We start from the raw sequence: 15,363 nt of genomic DNA, 5'->3' as shown, positions 1-15,363 counted from the left end.
AGGCAGCATTTATAACAACACCTCGTGTGAAAACAACCCTTGCAGCTGCATATAAAATACAAAAACCAGTTATACCAGTGTATTTGCTACCTACGTACCCATACCTTGCGCGACCTTTTTGCACATATCTTTTGAACCAGGTAGAATATTTCAATGAAATAAAAACCAAAATGTGTATTCGTTGTTACTCTACAAGTATATTATTATAAATTATATTATTTTGTTTTGCATTTATCAGGACAACAACAAAAACAAAAATCCACTGTTGCATGTCCTGACTTTATTTGCCCATATCGCTGGAACCAGTAGGAATATTCGAATGAAACAAAAGACAAAATACTTGTTATATATTAAAATATACATTTAAAAAAAAAATCATAGAAATCGGTTGAATAAGCATTAAAAAAAACCGCAAAATAAGGTCCCGGGTACAAACGTATCCCGGGTGTGTGTTTACGTGGTATTTTCTGGGTGTGTGTTCTAGGGTTAAAAGTTTCTTGTCTGCTTGAGAGCTTTGATTTCAACGATTGCACGCGCTTGTTCAGATCTCAAAGCTTTGATTTCGCTAAGAAGAGTTCTGTTTGTTGTTTAGACTCTTCAATACAAACATTATGTGGGTTGGGTGCCAATTTTTGCGCAATTTGCTGATGATTAGCGTTAGAATTGTTCATTGGATGAGCGAGAATAGCCGAATTAGAAAAAGTTAAATTTTGCGAAGCAACAGTCTCTTCGCGGTTGACGAACGGGGGAGGAGATCGTATCGATCTTCGGCGAAACTCCGCGCACTCATTACAGATGTATTTGTTGTAAGAGTTAGCAAAATAGTCCAAGTCGGCAGGCGTAATACCAACACACTTCGGATGATAAAAATCATTACACTTGTTGCATTGCACTTTGGTTTTAAGGCGATCAACTTTATGGCCGCAAACACACGGCATTATAAGTAAATAAGATTTAAATAAGATGTGATGATAAAACAATCAGAGTCACTGTCTCGAGCACAATATTTAATTATGTTGCTCTGCTCATTTTACGGGATGTAAAAATCAAGAATATGGAGCTCAGCCAAAATACGTCCGCGCACGTCGGTTGCTCGACCGAAACCGACCGAATTATTACAGCTTGGCTTTATTTATTTAGCACGCAATGCACTTACGTATCTTGTAAATTTTGGTTTTTACAGGATATGTATTGTTTGCTTAATTGTGGATTGCACTTTCTTTTTAAATTACTAGAATTTTCTAGCTTTCGTTTATGCGCGTTTGTATATATGTGTTCGTATTACACAAATGTATGCGAGCGGGATTAGCAATCCGGCTACGAAGGACCAGCAAATGTTGCGGCGGGTTCCCTTTAAAACGAAATGTCCAAATAAAACGCGGAGAATCTCGGAATTCAGTTCCTTTTATTTTATTGACTTAAACTAATGTAGCTAAATTTTCAGGCGCGTGTTTTTACTAATATAAAAATGCGGGTAATACTAGCGAAAAGTTACTGAGCGGCGGCGAACGTGCAAGCGGGAGAATACCAAAACGAAAACTGATCATCCTTCATTGTCGTGATTTTGTCATTGTCGTTGCACGTTGGCATTCCTAACAAAAAATGACAAGCGAAAAGCTTTTGTCAACTTACCATGCATGGTGAAAAGTTCATTGTTGTAGAAACAGCCGGTCAACACTATTATTTGCAAAAAATATGAGCGGTGATACACCAGAAATCAGCTACGCTGCAGAGCACGAAAAGTGCATGTTGATGTAATTGGAACAGGTGGGGGACCACGGACGGCAGACATATCTCTTATTTTTTTTTACAAATTTATTAAATCGTCGCAATCTTTATGTCAACACAAACATATGTTTTTGCCTTGTCACCTGCCCAAAAGGTCATGACAATAAAAATGACAATTGGCATGATTCGAGCTTTTGAATTTTGCTGCGAATACCAAAAAGCTGCAATTGCCATTTTTATATCAATTGTCATCGCGGTGAGTTTGGCAGTGTGGCGGAATAGGGCTGTTAACTTGATACAAATTGTCACTTTAGTTTTTTCTTCTAACACTGTCATTATTAGTCTGCCTTAACGACCTTGACATTGCCAGCTGCGTTTCTTAGGTCTGTTTCTGTACCATTCAATTCAATTCTAAAATTAAGGGTGTTCCATTACAATTCAATTCAATTACAACTTTTCTAATTATATTTCATTACAATTCAATTCGATTCTACTTTAAAAATGGGAAATGCAGCAATACAATGACAGTGAATTCACAATACATGATGATAAATAAGAATAAATACATGTAAAATGCAATGTGACTCGTTGGGCTATACTCGCTTAGCCAAAGCTCATTTGACTTTTTTTAAGTTTTTAGTGCCTTAAATGGCAGAACACCTTAGGGTAAGAACACCTTCAACAATTTGTCGATTTGCAGATGACACTCGAAGACTATTGTTTAAATAAACTAGAAATTTTTTAACAAAAAACAAAACCGACTTTAATTCTCATGTAAAACTTTAATATTACCGTTAATTTCTTCATGCTCTAATAATCGGATCTAAACCAAATAGGGATGGGACCCCCTCTGAGGTACAACCTTTCCTTTAAAAAACTTTTAAAGAATTATTCAAATCGGTTATGCGGTAACATATGTATGTACATAACAAAATATTCCGACGAATAGATAGCTCCTTCTTTTTTGAAGTCGGTTAAAAATAATTAAAATATTACGATTTTGGTGTAATGACGAAGTCGGATTTTAAAATTTGCATGCAATTAAGGTAACTAACAAATCTGTATTTTAACTCTTCTGTAAGTTCATAATAAACTTTATGCAATATAAATTCCTTTGTAGGGCTTGGTACAACTCAATTGTTACAACAACGAGTAAGTTTTAAGAAAAAAACACAACCGACTTCAATTCTCATATAAAAATTTAGAAGTACCGTTAATTTCTTCATGATCCAATGATCGGATCCAAACCAAATTAGTAGGGGACCTCCCCTGAGGCACCAGAAAAAGAATTATCGAAACCGTTTAATGTGGTCCAAAGTTATGCGGTAACATACATAAAAAAATTCCAAAGAATTGATAACCTCCTCCTTTTTTTGAAGAGAGAAAAATTAATGAGGTAAATTATTATAAATATTTAAGACCTATATTTTAACATTTCTAATAAAATTTATATAAAAAAATCTCAGGCCCCCTTAAATTATGCTCTGCGTACGCCCATGGATCTCTTCTCTGTGCCTAAGACTGTACCTACATTTATTTATTTCATGCATGATTCAATAATACAAGGTTGGATAAATATTGACATTTGTGTCAATCGACTGCCTTGTAAGGTTGAATTTGAGAAGGAAAGAGAAGCGGGTAACAATTTTATCTCCTTTTGTGAAAAGGTAGTAGGAAAAGTAAGTAGTCTGGTAGTGCTGAAATGCGTTTTTGTATACAAATTGAATTAAATATATAAAGAAGATTCCACGGATCTAAACAATAGACAATGAATTAACTTTTTATGGCCACATAAATATTAAAAATGAAATAAATGGATATTCCCATAAAATTCTTGCCAAAGAAAAATCTTTGAAATCTTTGAAGAAGTATTCCCAAATATTCAAAATAAACCATGGTCTCATTGAAATATCTTAAATTGAATTACATTTGGTTTTTTTTTTATTTAAATTTTTTAGTAATGTTTTCTACTTTTTACTCCAATCAGTCTTGCTAGTCATTATATTGGTTACATTTAAAAGTTATATCATCAATATCGCAATTTATTACATTTGGTTATTTAAAAATCTAATTTTGATGGAATGTTTTTTACTTTTTTCTCCAATCGGTCTTGTTAATCATTATATCGGTTAAACTTTAATAATATGTCTTCAATATCTCAGTTTAATTACATTTCGTTTTTTAAAAGTGGTAATTTTTTGTAATGCTGTGTACTTTTTTCTGCAATCAGACACAATTAGCACAAGAAAATATCTTTATTAATATTTCCACATTCGCTTTTATGGAGTACGTAAGTATGTAAATATGCAAAGGCTGCACTTGACCAACCCAAAGGCTGCAGTGGTAAAAATACATGCACCAGCAAACGTGGACGGACACCCAAATGATCCGGAACTTCACAAGAGAATATATTTGTACTTTCTGCACCAGCCATACATGGACGGACACACAGGGATCCTAGCATGCAAAACTTACTTACTTAGTGCAGCCGGCACTTGTTGTAAAACGCTACTTTTTGAATACAAATTATGAGTAACTCCGATACCCTGCAAATAGATATGTAAATTACTGTTGTAATTCAAAATATTTTCATTATTTTTGATTTTTTTGCCATACTTACTTGAATTTGCCCAATAAGAAAATGAATTTCTACGAAACAATCGATTAAAATATCGGCAGTGTTGCTTGTTGAACTTTTTATAAGAAGATAATATTTCTCCTTGTATTTTAGTAGTAGTTTCTATAAATCAAAAAAGAAGGTAACACAGGCTAAGGAAGAAATTAAAAAAATTAGATTTCGTAACCCTCACCTCTGGCATCGAGATTTATGCATAAGAATCGTAAAATCGTTATGAAAACAACAGATGTGTAGAATAATAGCTAGAGAAAATACCGCCTATCAAGGCAATGCCTTTAAAGAATAAACCGTTTTTTTGTTCTCCTGTAAAATTTGAGTGCCGTAAGATAGTCGGTTTTGCAATTTGGCAATCTGCGGTTTTGCAAAAACATCGACTATGTATGTATGTATGTTGGTACATAAATGCTTTGTTTTCAAAACATTTAATCTTAAATAAATGAATTGTATGCTTTCAGAATGCTTTTTTGTAATTTAAATTTATTTGGTAGGTTGTTAACGATTTTGGCCGGTTTTGGGAAGAAAATTGGTAGGGGAAAAAATTGTTAGTGGCAACGCTGCTTACAAGGATTGTTTATTGTTGCCGATACGATATTATCGACGTGAAATTTTTTTGGACGATATCGATATTTTACGGACAAATATCGCCTGGTTATTTGAAAAAAAAATAATTGTATTTAATAGTAGGGGAGCCCACGATGCTAAATCGGGATTTACTCGTGCGTCGTATTGACCTGTTGGATTTGGAAGATTAGATGATAGAAAGAAAAAAATGTCATGCGAGGTTTTTTCTTTCAGCGGTGGGTGAAGGATCTACAGCAGTGGTTGGCAAACAGTGTTACCAAACAAGAGCTTTTCCTACCTTTTGGTAGGATAGATTGGATTTTGGTAGGCTTCGTGACAATAATAGTCATTTGCGAAAAAATATAAAATATGTCCATATCTGCAAACATTTTAGCAACCTTGTTTACATGAATATTTCATCGGTGCCTTCGTATAACGGCGACTGTAAAAATGTAAACATGTATGCTTTTCGCACTAAACTTAGTGCTTTTCTTAATTCAAAACACGAAAATTTTTTAGTTTGGTGCTTTTTTTTTTTTTTTTTTTGAAGGCAAAAAAACTGTAAATCTGAAACAAAAATGGAAGTTAAATTTAGAGCAATTGGAAGTTTCGTAAGGAGCTTTATAAAAATGGAAACAAACTCATGGAACAATAACAATCATAAGCGAAAGAGCATATGTTTGTCAAAAAAAAAATAAGTGGCAGCACTTTCAATCATGCCAGAACTACTTACGGTCAGGCACCGAAAATAAAAGTACTTTTTTTTTTCTATGTTATAAAAGTCCGCGGCAAAATATTGTCCTAGAATAAAGTTATCAATGTTCCTTTGATCCCAGGACCTCCTGGACAAGAATCCTGGATTCTTTTTAATTTTCCAACTTTTTGAGAAAAAGTCCAATAATAACTTAAAAATCCGGACTTTTATTTTTTAGGTCTAGCAATAAAAGTTAAACTCGGCCAAATATTTTTTAAGTCCGAAATAAAAGTCCTTTCGTAATAATGAACAAACCGCTTATCTAAATGAAACAAATTTAGTATCAAATGAAAGAGGACTGAAAGAGCTTTCAAACAGAAATATATAAACCGAAGGTTCCCATCTATTTATATATTTTTTTATAGTTAAACACATTTGTTAGGTCAAAATTAAAGGTCTTTCGTAACAATAAACAAACCGCTTTTCCAAAATAAACAAATTTGGTACCAAATAAAAGAGGACTGAAATAGCTTTCCAACATATATATTTATATATATACCGAGGGTTGCCACCTTTTTGTATATTTTTTTTATAATCTATGTATTTAATACGCGAAGCATTTTTTTTCAGGTCATCAGTCATGCACCGTAATGTGCAATATGGGTTTAGTTTTTTAAAAGGTTGCCATATATGAATTTAGATATCTGACTCAACCAGCAAATCAAAGAAGCCATGGCCTTGTGTTGCTAACGAATGCGTTAATTCGCCCTTCGTGTAATATTAGTTAACATTTAGCAGTTAGTTGTTGTAGTACTTGGTACTTTTCCTTAATTACTTTTTTGGTCACAAATCTTTCAGGTGCGATCGGGACCCGAACAGTTTGCTTTTATAAACCGAACAATTGGTAAGGGAAAAAGTACTTAAGCTGTGATGAAATAGAAGAAAATCAAAATTAAAAGTTGAGAAAGTGATTTTCATTTATCAAATACTACTAAATATTAAAGTGGAAAAAGTGAAAATAAAGAAAAATCAGATGAAGAATAATTTCATACATCAGCTCCAGTGTAAGTACATACGTAGTTTGGAACTCTTAATACTAATATACTAATATTAAAAAAGAACAAAGAGATCAAAATATTTTGTCTTAAGTTTTACTAAAAAGCAAGTGCGCAGTGTATTTTTTAAGTTATAAATTGGGTCAAAATACTGTATTTAAAACTGCGGCCAAAGTGTCGTATTTTTGTATATCGTAAACTTTTAACGGTTTAAATATATATTACGGAGTCAAAGTACCATAAAAGTCATGTTATGAAATTCCACAGTGTTAAAAAATAGTTGGTTGTGGTTTCAAATCCTCCAAAATTTGTTCAAGCTTTTATAGTTTACGACAAACAACAATACGACACTTACGACATTGTTGTGAATACCCCAATTATCATTCCTCCCAGAAAAAAGTTGTTTGTAACTGTTGAAACTTGGCTAAAAATAGGAGGGCCACTTTACAAATTTCGACTCATTATTACCATAGTGATCATTTATGAAAAAAAATTGTGCTACTATGTTGAAGCAAATTTTTTATTTAATTGAAAATTCCCCGTATCAAAAGATTTTCCTATATACATACATATATTATTTATCATTATAGCGATAAGAAATAAAATAATGGGACGCAAACGTGACATTTATATACGAGAATATTTTGAACCTGAAAGTAGATTTTTAAAATGCAAGGCATATGGAGAAAGATTTTAGCAAGATTTTATTACCAATTTAAAAAGGCATTTACAAAGGAAGCACGCTGAATTATTTCATGAGTACAATAAACATATAAAATTTGCAAATGAACCAATTGATTCCAACCAAGGCGAATTTATACAAGGTGGTGTTGGTGGCGAATTTAGATTTTCGCCGCGGTACTTCCTAATGTCAAAATGATGTGTTTGTTGTAAACAAGGCGAATTCATATTACAACAAACACATCATTTTGACATTAAGAAGTACCGCGGCGAAAATCTAAATTCGCCATCATCACCAACCTGTATAAATTCGCCTTGATTCCAACGATAAAAAAGGTAAAATCACTTTAGAAATGTGTCAAAGTGAGGTTGTGAATGCTTGCATTGACTTTATTACAATAGATTCACTGCCTTAGTCATTTTTCGATTCTGCGTCATTTAAGACTCTCATCAATCAAATATTTGATGGACTACAGATGACAAAAATCACGTCTAAAAACATTATGCAGTTTGCAAATGAAAAGCAGAGCAAGCTTAAATGTTCAATTTAAAGCATGATCAGGGGTAAACTTCTTTGCCTCAAAATCGATACTACTACTCGAAGTGATCGCGGGATTCTTTGCATAAACGCCGAAGTTTTCTTGAAAGGAAAAATTTAAATAATAACGCTTTTAATGGAAGAAATACTGGGAAGACATACGGCAGAGAACGTAAAATTGATAATCGAAAGAGTAATGAGTTCTTATGAAATTAATAAGGAACAAATTTATGCTGTAACAAGCGATAGCGGACGCAATATGATTAAAGCGGTTGAGCTTTTGTCAGAGACAGTCAGTGACGACGATGGTGATGAAAGCGAAATTAACATTTTAGAGGGGTTTTCCGGTGATGATTTAATACCAATAATGGGTGATTATATTATCATGCCTATTATGGTATCCGACGGATGCCATTCGCACGAATCTAATACTTCACTCTCGCTTGTTATGACAGTGAGAATCAGATTAGATCCGTGCGGATGGCATCCGTCGGATATCGTAATAGGCATGTATATCTATAAAATATGCAGCCCACACGCTCCAACTCGCTGTCAAAGACTTTTTGGAGGATTACTGTCCGGGAATAGTAAGCAACGCCCGTAAAGCTTTAAGAACTCCACTTTTGCGGTGTGTGCATATTTAACTAACATTCGCACGGCAACTAATTTTTTGAACTGGTTTTATTTATAATTTTCAGCCTTAAGATAAAAGAGTTGAGTCTTGTGAAACCACAAATTGATGTTCCAACTCGTTGGAGTTCTACTTACAACATGATGAACAGACTTTGTCAGCTGAAAGATTTTTGCACCGAACAGTTAGCAGCTTCGGAGCAATTGAGCGTTGACGAGTGGGAATTGGTAGAGGGCATCGTAGGAGTTTTAGCACTACCTTATACCTTAATATTAAAGCTCCAAGAAAGTAATTGCTTTTGGGCGACTTCTATAAAAGTTGGCAGGAAATGACGCTTCAGTTGAAAAACAAAGAAAGTATAATCAGCGAAAAGTTTTTGAATTGCGTTGAAAATAGGCAAAGTTCATTACGGTTAAAAATAATTAAAATATTACGATTTTGGTGTAATGACGAAGTCGGATTTTAAAATTTGCATGCAATTAAGGTAACTAACAAATCTGTATTTTAACTCTTCTGTAAGTTCATAATAAACTTTATGCAATATAAATTCCTTTGTAGGGCTTGGTACAACTCAATTGTTACAACAACGAGTAAGTTTTAAGAAAAAAACACAACCGACTTCAATTCTCATATAAAAATTTAGAAGTACCGTTAATTTCTTCATGATCCAATGATCGGATCCAAACCAAATTAGTAGGGGACCTCCCCTGAGGCACCAGAAAAAGAATTATCGAAACCGTTTAATGTGGTCCAAAGTTATGCGGTAACATACATAAAAAAATTCCAAAGAATTGATAACCTCCTCCTTTTTTTGAAGAGAGAAAAATTAATGAGGTAAATTATTATAAATATTTAAGACCTATATTTTAACATTTCTAATAAAATTTATATAAAAAAATCTCAGGCCCCCTTAAATTATGCTCTGCGTACGCCCATGGATCTCTTCTCTGTGCCTAAGACTGTACCTACATTTATTTATTTCATGCATGATTCAATAATACAAGGTTGGATAAATATTGACATTTGTGTCAATCGACTGCCTTGTAAGGTTGAATTTGAGAAGGAAAGAGAAGCGGGTAACAATTTTATCTCCTTTTGTGAAAAGGTAGTAGGAAAAGTAAGTAGTCTGGTAGTGCTGAAATGCGTTTTTGTATACAAATTGAATTAAATATATAAAGAAGATTCCACGGATCTAAACAATAGACAATGAACTTTTTATGGCCACATAAATATTAAAAATGAAATAAATGGATATTCACATAAAATTCTTGCCAAAGAAAAATCTTTGAAATCTTTGAAGAAGTATTCCCAAATATTCAAAATAAACCATGGTTTCATTGAAATATCTTAAATTGAATTACATTTGGTTTTTTTTTTATTTAAATTTTTTAGTAATGTTTTCTACTTTTTACTCCAATCAGTCTTGCTAGTCATTATATTGGTTACATTTAAAAGTTATATCATCAATATCGCAATTTATTACATTTGGTTATTTAAAAATCTAATTTTGATGGAATGTTTTTTACTTTTTTCTCCAATCGGTCTTGTTAATCATTATATCGGTTAAACTTTAATAATATGTCTTCAATATCTCAGTTTAATTACATTTCGTTTTTTAAAAGTGGTAATTTTTTGTAATGCTGTGTACTTTTTTCTGCAATCAGACACAATTAGCACAAGAAAATATCTTTATTAATATTTCCACATTCGCTTTTATGGAGTACGTAAGTATGTAAATATGCAAAGGCTGCACTTGACCAACCCAAAGGCTGCAGTGGTAAAAATACATGCACCAGCAAACGTGGACGGACACCCAAATGATCCGGAACTTCACAAGAGAATATATTTGTACTTTCTGCACCAGCCATACATGGACGGACACACAGGGATCCTAGCATGCAAAACTTACTTACTTAGTGCAGCCGGCACTTGTTGTAAAACGCTACTTTTTGAATACAAATTATGAGTAACTCCGATACCCTGCAAATAGATATGTAAATTACTGTTGTAATTCAAAATATTTTCATTATTTTTGATTTTTTTGCCATACTTACTTGAATTTGCCCAATAAGAAAATGAATTTCTACGAAACAATCGATTAAAATATCGGCAGTGTTGCTTGTTGAACTTTTTATAAGAAGATAATATTTCTCCTTGTATTTTAGTAGTAGTTTCTATAAATCAAAAAAGAAGGTAACACAGGCTAAGGAAGAAATTAAAAAAATTAGATTTCGTAACCCTCACCTCTGGCATCGAGATTTATGCATAAGAATCGTAAAATCGTTATGAAAACAACAGATTTGTAGAATAATAGCTAGAGAAAATACCGCCTATCAAGGCAATGCCTTTAAAGAATAAACCGTTTTTTTGTTCTCCTGTAAAATTTGAGTGCCGTAAGATAGTCGGTTTTGCAATTTGGCAATCTGCGGTTTTGCAAAAACATCGACTATGTATGTATGTATGTTGGTACATAAATGCTTTGTTTTCAAAACATTTAATCTTAAATAAATGAATTGTATGCTTTCAGAATGCTTTTTTGTAATTTAAATTTATTTGGTAGGTTGTTATCGATTTTGGCCGGTTTTGGGAAGAAAATTGGTAGGGGAAAAAATTGTTAGTGGCAACGCTGCTTACAAGGATTGTTTATTGTTGCCGATACGATATTATCGACGTGAAATTTTTTTGGACGATATCGATATTTTACGGACAAATATCGCCTGGTTACCTGAAAAAAAATAATTGTATTTAATAGTAGGGGAGCCCACGATGCTAAATCGGGATTTACTCGTGCGTCGTATTGACCTGTTGGATTTGGAAGATTAGATGATAGAAAGAAAAAAATGTCATGCGAGGTTTTTTCTTTCAGCGGTGGGTGAAGGATCTACAGCAGTGGTTGGCAAACAGTGTTACCAAACAAGAGCTTTTCCTACCTTTTGGTAGGATAGATTGGATTTTGGTAGGCTTCGTGACAATAATAGTCATTTGCGAAAAAATATAAAATATGTGCATATCTGCAAACATTTTAGCAACCTTGTTTACATGAATATTTCATCGGTGCCTTCGTATAACGGCGACTGTAAAAATGTAAACATGTATGCTTTTCGCACTAAACTTAGTGCTTTTCTTAATTCAAAACACGAAAATTTTTTAGTTTGGTGCTTTTTTGTTTTTTTTTTTTGAAGGCAAAAAAACTGTAAATCTGAAACAAAAATGGAAGTTAAATTTAGAGCAATTGGAAGTTTCGTAAGGAGCTTTATAAAAATGGAAACAAACTCATGGAACAATAACAATCATAAGCGAAAGAGCATATGTTTGTCAAAAAAAAAATAAGTGGCAGCACTTTCAATCATGCCAGAACTACTTACGGTCAGGCACCGAAAATAAAAGTACTTTTTTTTTTCTATGTTATAAAAGTCCGCGGCAAAATATTGTCCTAGAATAAAGTTATCAATGTTCCTTTGATCCCAGGACCTCCTGGACAAGAATCCTGGATTCTTTTTAATTTTCCAACTTTTTGAGAAAAAGTCCAATAATAACTTAAAAATCCGGACTTTTATTTTTTAGGTCTAGCAATAAAAGTTAAACTCGGCCAAATATTTTTTAAGTCCGAAATAAAAGTCCTTTCGTAATAATGAACAAACCGCTTATCTAAATGAAACAAATTTAGTATCAAATGAAAGAGGACTGAAAGAGCTTTCAAACAGAAATATATAAACCGAAGGTTCCCATCTATTTATATATTTTTTTATAGTTAAACACATTTGTTAGGTCAAAATTAAAGGTCTTTCGTAACAATAAACAAACCGCTTTTCCAAAATAAACAAATTTGGTACCAAATAAAAGAGGACTGAAATAGCTTTCCAACATATATATTTATATATATACCGAGGGTTGCCACCTTTTTGTATATTTTTTTTATAATCTATGTATTTAATACGCGAAGCATTTTTTTTCAGGTCATCAGTCATGCACCGTAATGTGCAATATGGGTTTAGTTTTTTAAAAGGTTGCCATATATGAATTTAGATATCTGACTCAACCAGCAAATCAAAGAAGCCATGGCCTTGTGTTGCTAACGAATGCGTTAATTCGCCCTTCGTGTAATATTAGTTAACATTTAGCAGTTAGTTGTTGTAGTACTTGGTACTTTTCCTTAATTACTTTTTTGGTCACAAATCTTTCAGGTGCGATCGGGACCCGAACAGTTTGCTTTTATAAACCGAACAATTGGTAAGGGAAAAAGTACTTAAGCTGTGATGAAATAGAAGAAAATCAAAATTAAAAGTTGAGAAAGTGATTTTCATTTATCAAATACTACTAAATATTAAAGTGGAAAAAGTGAAAATAAAGAAAAATCAGATGAAGAATAATTTCATACATCAGCTCCAGTGTAAGTACATACGTAGTTTGGAACTCTTAATACTAATATACTAATATTAAAAAAGAACAAAGAGATCAAAATATTTTGTCTTAAGTTTTACTAAAAAGCAAGTGCGCAGTGTATTTTTTAAGTTATAAATTGGGTCAAAATACTGTATTTAAAACTGCGGCCAAAGTGTCGTATTTTTGTATATCGTAAACTTTTAACGGTTTAAATATATATTACGGAGTCAAAGTACCATAAAAGTCATGTTATGAAATTCCACAGTGTTAAAAAATAGTTGGTTGTGGTTTCAAATCCTCCAAAATTTGTTCAAGCTTTTATAGTTTACGACAAACAACAATACGACACTTACGACATTGTTGTGAATACCCCAATTATCATTCCTCCCAGAAAAAAGTTGTTTGTAACTGTTGAAACTTGGCTAAAAATAGGAGGGCCACTTTACAAATTTCGACTCATTATTTCCATAGTGATCATTTATGAAAAAAAATTGTGCTACTATGTTGAAGCAAATTTTTTATTTAATTGAAAATTCCCCGTATCAAAAGATTTTCCTATATACATACATATATTATTTATCATTATAGCGATAAGAAATAAAATAATGGGACGCAAACGTGACATTTATATACGAGAATATTTTGAACCTGAAAGTAGATTTTTAAAATGCAAGGCATATGGAGAAAGATTTTAGCAAGATTTTATTACCAATTTAAAAAGGCATTTACATGTACAACATGTAGACGTAGGCGAATTCATATTACAACAAACACATCATTTTGACATTAAGAAGTACCGCGGCGAAAATCTAAATTCGCCATCATCACCAACCTGAATAAATTCGCCTTGATTCCAACGATAAAAAAGGTAAAATCACTTTAGAAATGTGTCAAAGTGAGGTTGTGAATGCTTGCATTGACTTTATTACAATAGATTCACTGCCTTAGTCATTTTTCGATTCTGCGTCATTTAAGACTCTCATCAATCAAATATTTGATGGACTACAGATGACAAAAATCACGTCTAAAAACATTATGCAGTTTGCAAATGAAAAGCAGAGCAAGCTTAAATGTTCAATTTAAAGCATGATCAGGGGTAAACTTCTTTGCCTCAAAATCGATACTGCTACTCGAAGTGATCGCGGGACTCTTTGCATAAACGCCGAAGTTTTCTTGAAAGGAAAAATTTAAATAATAACGCTTTTAATGGAAGAAATACTGGGAAGACATACGGCAGAGAACGTAAAATTGATAATCGAAAGAGTAATGAGTTCTTATGAAATTAATAAGGAACAAATTTATGCTGTAACAAGCGATAGCGGACGCAATATGATTAAAGCGGTTGAGCTTTTGTCAGAGACAGTCAGTGACGACGATGGTGATGAAAGCGAAATTAACATTTTAGAGGGGTTTTCCGGTGATGATTTAATACCAATAATGGGTGATTATATTATCATGCCTATTACGGTATCCGACGGATGCCATTCGCACGAATCTAATACTTCACTCTCGCTTGTTATGACAGTGAGAATCAGATTAGATCCGTGCGGATGGCATCCGTCGGATATCGTAATAGGCATGTATATCTATAAAATATGCAGCCCACACGCTCCAACTCGCTGTCAAAGACTTTTTGGAGGATTACTGTCCGGGAATAGTAAGCAACGCCCGTAAAGCTTTAAGAACTCCACTTTTGGGGTGTGTGCATATTTAACTAACATTCGCGCGGCAACTAATTTTTTGAACTGGTTTTATTTATAATTTTCAGCCTTAAGATAAAAGAGTTGAGTCTTGTGAAACCACAAATTGATGTTCCAACTCGTTGGAGTTCTACTTACAACATGATGAACAGACTTTGTCAGCAGAAAGATTTTTGCACCGAACAGTTAGCAGCTTCGGAGCAATTGAGCGTTGACGAGTGGGAATTGGTAGAGGGCATCGTAGGAGTTTTAGCACTACCTTATACCTTAACATTAAAGCTCCAAGAAAGTCAATTGCTTTTGGGCGACTTCTATAAAAGTTGGCAGGAAATGACGCTTCAGTTGAAAAACAAAGAAAGTATAATCAGCGAAAAGTTTTTGAATTGCGTTGAAAATAGGCAAAGTTCATTACTTGAAAACGCGACTATAAATGCAGCCCTATTTTTGGACCCCAGGTTGAGGCGAGTTCTTTCTAAAGAAAAAATGCAATCGGCTAAAACTCACCTCAAAGGGGTTGTTCGTCGCATTGAGGTTTTAAAAGAGGTTACTTTTTTTACTAGTTTTACTACCTGACGCGTTTTTAGTTGTTTTTAGTAATTCCTTCTGAATTTAGAATCGCGGCTCATCTACTCAAGATGTTCAACACAGTGAAGACATGGCGTTCTTGGTTGATGAATCTTCCACGCAAAGTTCATCATCTCTCTTAAGAAGCTGTATAAGGGAGCTTGAGTTAGCGAACTCTTCATCCGATGAG

The sequence above is a fragment of the Rhagoletis zephyria genome, unplaced genomic scaffold, assembly GCF_001687245.7.
Source record: "Rhagoletis zephyria isolate East Lansing unplaced genomic scaffold, Rhagoletis_zephyria_1.1 Rzeph_scaffold_01886, whole genome shotgun sequence".
Classification (NCBI taxonomy): Eukaryota; Metazoa; Arthropoda; class Insecta; order Diptera; family Tephritidae; genus Rhagoletis; species Rhagoletis zephyria.
The sequence above is the reverse complement of the archived record's forward strand: the minus strand, read 5'-3'. Positions refer to the sequence as shown.